Here is a 6,294-nt window from a genome sequence, read left to right on the forward strand (position 1 = left end):
CGCCGGTCCATTTGGGAAAATTCGGAACGGCAAAACCTTATGGAACATTTGTTGAACGGATGTTGAATGCGCTTTAATGTTGTATGGGAAGACCCTATAAAGAAATATAAAAAATTCAGGCCTGCTACGTTTACTGAATTTGTAAAAATCTTGCGATTTCGATTTTGAAATCACAAAATCGGTGCTCCCGTTTTCGAATTCGTATAATTTATGCGATTGGCCGGAATGAAATGTACATTTTTTAATGTCAAATCAGATCTTATTTACAAAAGGAAAAACATTGGTTACTCAGCGGTCTATTAAGTTTATTCCACACCACCACAAGATTATTCTGGTACGTAGTTATTTATAAACAATTTCTATCCCCGCCTCAGATTTGTCACACATTTTTTTTGCCGTATTTAACCAAAACTTTCGATTTGGCGAGTGGCCTATAAGTCTATCGAAAAAAAATTATCGAAAGCCAAAAATGTTGTTTATAAATAAATATACTACTACTAAATTAAATTAAATTATAAAATATGTGGCAGCATTTAAAATGCCTTAATTTTCTCAGCTCCAGCACTATATTTATACAAATATAAAAGGGAAGAACTGAACAAATCAGCTGTTTGAACAGTAAGAAACGATAAGAACCAACAAAACACTCCGATAGAAGAAAAAAAAATTGACCAGATTTCAATTGTTCCTCGCCATCTTCTTTTACATTTTCGTAGTGAATGGTATTTAATAGACCACTCACAACATACGCTTCGTTGAGTACATTCGAATGAAATGGAATGGAATGAATGGAATGCAAGAAATGAAACGACATTGTATCAGGTATGCGTTCTCGTTTTGCTTCATAGCTTGGGACGTTGAACAAAATGAAAGAGAACGAATGACGCGAAAAAAGAAACAACCAATTTGGCAATGCGTGTTACATTCGAATGATTCGAGTTGTTTGAACGAATTCGAATTTTCAGAGATCGCGGATCAAAGACAAAGAAACATGAAAGAAACTAAGACAGGAGAAGAAGCCAACGAATCTGTATGCATTTGTAGTCCGCGTTATTTTTATTTTGTTTTTAGTCGATCAAACCTATTTTTTCTGAAACATTTGGTACTGTAGTGTTATTTACAGTTGCAACTCGAATCATTCGAATTCAGCGTCTCAGTTTTCTGAGTCTCATTTCATTCCATTCGTTTCTCCTTCTTTATTCTTTGTGCGGCTGAGTCGTACGTAAGCGAGTCAACCCATTCAATTCAGTTTGGCATTTGCTTCAAATTCTTTCAACTCATTTTGAGCTTTGTGCATTTGAATGCGATTTTTTTTGCCACTCATGCAGACGTCTAGTCTGTAAGGTAGTTCTAAGGCTGGGGTGAACTCAGTCACGCCAGGATCTCTTTACAGAAAATTGATAAAGATTGGGACAAGGGTCTTCAACGAACGGTGGGCTGACGTGAGATGGAGAGTGTCAGCCACCGGGATACTGAGTAAGAAACGGCTTTATTTCGGTATTTGCAAAAAAACGAAAGGGGTCAGCGGTAACGCGTATTGGGTCTGGCTCACGGCACTCGCCACGAGGAGACCGAGAGGGGGATCGATTATAGGGACACTTTTCTAGGGGCAAACTATTCTATCTAGAACCTAGGCATTCGCCAGGTGAGATCGCAGCCGGCACTCGCCGAAAGGGTCACTACCATGGATCGGATGTACCTCCGTCAGCACTCGCTGCCGTTCTAAATTATGCGGCCGGCTGAGCCTGGCCCCAGACAAGTATCGGATTTCGAAATACATGTATTTATCGCGTGGCCCAGCTTGTGGGTTCATGTGTGTATGTAAAATGATAGAGAGCATTTATTTAAATATTTGTTTTCCGTGACTGGGTTTTATTTATTTCTCTCAGTGGAAGACTGGTTAATAATGGAGAAGCATTTATTTTTAATATTTATTTTCGTGACCGAGTTTTATTTATTTCTCCTAGCGTCTGGTTTTCATGTTAGTGCGATGGTTATAAAAATATGCAGAATTTTCTTTGACTTATAGTAAGCAGGTTTGAATGAGGTTATGTCTTGTGTTAAGGTTCGCCAGCTTACTCTGAGGTGATACCGCATCGAGGCCCGCTGAGATTTTCTGTTCACGTGGCCATTTTAGCCGGGTTCCACTCGTTGCGGTTTCACTTGTCACACTCACCCGTCTCACTCTCACGGTCACACACACACGAGGGAAAAGGTGAGTGCTCCGCCGCTGGTCCTGGGCCGGCACGACCGTTACCCGAATCCTCCTGGTTTCCTTGTCTCCGGCGCCACTAGACGGCCGGTTCTCCATCCTCGTGGTCCCCGTTTTCTCCAGGGTCACTCGACGGCTGGGTCTTCTGTGGGGCGCCTGTTCGCCCTCTTCCGGTGCTTCCGTCACTCGATGGCTTGCCGCGTGGCCACTCCTCTTGGTAACTGCCCGGAGGGGCAAACGCCTTCTCCGCTTGCAAAATAATCTCATTCTGTGTGCTCGTCCTCGTCTAAGAAACTCTCCTCCGTAACTGATTTGTCTTCGCTTCGCGAAGTTCCGCGTCTCTTCGATTTGACTTCTGAAAGCTTCTGTCCTCGCATTCTCTCGCTCTTTCCCATGGGCGCATGCCATTTTCGGGGTTTCTTGTCTAGCACGATCGTGTGCTCTCTCGCTCGCTCTTATGCGGCGGTTGGTCATGTGACCACATTTCGTGGTGAATTTCTCGCCGATGTGCTGGTGTGTGTTTGGGAGTTCGATCGCCTTCTAGTTGTGATGGAAGTACGGGTAAGCGACTGGCGATTTAACTATCGTTAAATCTCAGGCTACAAACATAGTGCGCGCTGAGACGAAGCTGAAAATGAAGACGAAGCTGAAGACGAAAAACAGTGCAGAACAATTCATATGAATTCGCTCGCCAGCAAATATAGTGCGCGCTGAGACGAAGACGAAGATGAAGACGAAACGCAAGCGATCAGCTTCAAACGGAGCAGTACTGTTTTTGAAGACGAATTGCTTGCTATTTTAAGTTGTTCTTCTTCTTTTTTTTTACATTTTAGGGGAAAAACTGGAATTTTTAGGGGGAAATTTCAACTTTTTGAGATTTGGGAAAGCCAAATTTTCATTTGGCAACACTGCAATTTACTTGTGACGATTTTCCTGAAGCACATGTTTTGTAAAAATAAATGAAGAATTAATTGCAGCCGTTTGTTTATGTTTATGTTTATGGGACCAGCAGAATAAACTATACCAGAATTGGAATGATATTTCAAAGAAATTGAATGTTGATGAGAAATCCATAGCGACTAACATTACAAAATCGCAACAAATTCGTCTTGCACTATGCAACCTATTAGCTTACTCGCATCGCAACCAATTCGTCTTCAGCTTCGTCTTCATTTTCAGCTTCGTCTCAGCGCGCACTATGTTTGTAGCCTCAGTTATTTTAAGTTCCCTATATTACAGGCTTATTCAAATTTATTTTAATATTTATTTGTGGGGAGTCAAATATCACAGATCAAATATTTACTGTCAAGAAGAAGAAATCAGAGTTTCACCGAATAACCATCGCCCAATACTTTCTTCCCACTCAGAGCATCTGTGAGGAACGGTTGGGATTTTTCGCAGATGCGAAACTCGTGTCCCCACACAGCTGTGTCAAGTGCATCTTGCATCCGATTACAGCTGATCGATCAGCTGTGGCTCTTAAAATCGTAAACAAAAATGGATGATGTGGGAGTAAAATGCATGGTTTATCAACTATTTAGGATGTTTAGCAAAAGCCAAAGCACAGTTTTTCCGATTTTATCCGCACTTACTTAAAATGAATTAGATGACGAGGAATTTGAGTTTCTCTAGCGATTTTTCTTCAACAAAGAGCAAATTCCCCGAAGAGTTTGTATAGTTGGTATAGGCTTCCCAAATCTGTAACATAGAGGTAGGCGTTTTATATTAAATAGTAGCAATTGGGGACACTTTGGGGCAAGAATTTACAAAAAAAAGAAACACGAACAATTATTTTGGGCATGCTTGTAGCTATGGTGCCACATTTTAAATTTCACATTTCATTTGTTCCTCAACAAGTTTATTTACATTTCCGTTGTGAATGGTCAAATTTTCACTGTTAAGAAGAAGAAATCAGAGTTGCAACGAAAAACGATCGCCTAACAAACGGTAGTTAAATTTTTAGATGCACTTTGATGCCGGTCCAACATGAGAAAATTTGGAACGGCAAAACCTTATGACCGTTTGTTCAACGGACGGTGGATGCGCTTTGACGGTGTGTGGGAAGACCCTATAAAGCCTAGTACTGTGAGAACGAAAATCCGCTGTCACAATTGTGATAGCACAATTGCTATATATTTTGTTCGGTAACCAGTATGACCAAAGAAATTAAGGAAAAGCCATGATTCAGCTGTTTGTAAAAAAATTGAATTCAAACGGAATTTTTTTATGTTTTACGCCGCTATGGAGCTTTCTGTACATCCGCTACAACAGCCTCCCAGGCATTGTTAATAAATTTGGCATTAATATGCCCTCCATTACTGGCAAGCAGGGATAGACTGGGCACGACTAAGTCAGTGAGGATCTGTTGGGTTCCCAGCTACCAAGGCATAGACGGTTACGAGGCCGCGGACGAACTTGCAAAGGAAGGCGTCGGACTGGCGAGTGAAAGAGCAGCAGGGATGAGATACCTAGGCTCTCCGGATCTGGCATCGCTAGAAAAATGCCTCCAGGAGAAAGCCAGGCGAACTCCATGCCTTTACGAAAAACACCTTGATCTTCAAGGCTCTCGAAACCCGCATAAATAGTCTGTAGGTCCATCCAGAAATTTCCCCGGATAGCTAGGGGCTGTATTAGCTTATGTGTGGCCCCACGAGTGCCGTCCGGATAAACCTAACCTAACCTAACCTTCCCTCCATTAGGCCTGTAAGAATAATTGAAATTAATTATTGTGACAGCACTATATCAGCTGTTTACACTATTGATCTGGCAACGCTTTTCAATTTTCGCGGGTATAATTTTCGTTATGATTGTACCCGCAACGAGAGAAAAACTCTACTTCTTCCTCTTATCGCAGTATTTTTATATGGAGTTTGGCCACTGCACATTGGGCCAGCGAACCGATATATCGACGAAAATTCAAATTTTTCATAGAAAGTAAACCTATTTTATTAATAAAATTTGAAAAGTATATACTTTGACTAAATTGAATCAAAAGATTTTAATTGTTTTGATGCATCCCGAAAATTTTGGCGTCCCTTCAAAGTCAACTCTTTGATTGCGTGCGTACGAAACTCAAAAACGCGAGAAAGATTTTGTTTACTTGCGAGCGCGACAAAATTGTTGTGCTTTAAGCAATTTTCACTAAAATTATGGAAAAGAAAGGGAAAGGTATGTAGAATATTCGTATTAAAAAAGATTTTGTTCATGTTTGTTAATGTGTTCTATGTGTGCGTTTATTTGTGTTGTCCAAAAGTATTAAAAAGCTAACCTGGTAACCCATCTGTTGTAGACTATAACAAATTTTGTGCCAACTTGTGCCAAAAAGTAAATATGTGTCATTAAAGTGCAAAGCGTATATAAAATAATTTTATTAAGCTTTTTTGCATCTTTTTTCACCTATATATATAAATCCGACATATTGTAGCTGTGTTTGAGATCACCTATGCGCAACTGTTTGATGTCTATATAGAAAACAATCTTAGAGCATCTGCCGTAACGAGTTGGATTTATAATGAACTGATAGAACTCGACTTAAGCACGGAGCAATAGTGATAGTGATTTAGATTCTGACTCTGAAAATCCGTTTTCAATAGAACTTGACGTAGAAGACGACTGTTAGGAACATTTTAAAATGAAAAATACTTATTTATATTCATTTTGAATGCATTGTTATTTTTTACTTATTAATATTAAGGTTAAGGTTAAAAATTAATTTAAAACATTTGTTGAATTCATTTATTACCGTACAAATATCAACAAGAGGAAACCTATCATATATGGGCGGCTAGGGAAGGCGTGGTCTGATCAGTCTGTAACTTATATATGCTTTTATGTGAATCGACACTAATATATGTACCAAATTTGAAGAACCTAGCTTTAAAACTTTAATTTTCGTCGAACTATCGGCTCGCTGGCCCAATGTGCACTGTCACAATTGTGACAGCGTATTTTCGTTCTCCCAGCACTAGGCTTACCTATCGCCAACAGACGGTCATCAAATTTGGATGCACAACAGATGCAAGCTGTGTGCAAGACACTATAAAGGAATACCCCCATTAATACTTTACTCAAGTAAACAATCA

This window comes from Drosophila kikkawai, chromosome 4, assembly GCF_030179895.1.
Source record: "Drosophila kikkawai strain 14028-0561.14 chromosome 4, DkikHiC1v2, whole genome shotgun sequence".
Classification (NCBI taxonomy): Eukaryota; Metazoa; Arthropoda; class Insecta; order Diptera; family Drosophilidae; genus Drosophila; species Drosophila kikkawai.